This window comes from Geospiza fortis, unplaced genomic scaffold (genome assembly GCF_000277835.1).
Source record: "Geospiza fortis unplaced genomic scaffold, GeoFor_1.0 scaffold320, whole genome shotgun sequence".
In the NCBI taxonomy this organism is placed as follows: Eukaryota; Metazoa; Chordata; class Aves; order Passeriformes; family Thraupidae; genus Geospiza; species Geospiza fortis.
Window position 1 is genome coordinate 808808 of NW_005054532.1, and position 319 is coordinate 809126.

A 319-nucleotide genomic window follows, 5' to 3' on the forward strand; every position below is an offset into this window, starting at 1 on the left:
CCCCAGAGCATTTCTGCCCCCTGCCCCCCTCCAGCTCCCCACCCCCTTCCAGCATCCCACCCCCTTTCCCGACTCCAGCCATGCCAGGCTGATCAGGATTCCCCATTCAAGGGGACATTCCCATTTTCACACAGCCTCTGGTGTGTGGTGGCATTTCCACCAGCGTGGCGCAGCAGCCCGGCCCTGCCTGAGGACAAATCCTGGCCTTGGTGGGGTGAGCCAGCATGAGGAGGGGGTTCTGGGGCTGTCAAACTGCTCCCCCCTGGCTCTGCAGCTGGATTACCCCAGCTGATTGTTTCTTTTCCTGATTCTCCCCACC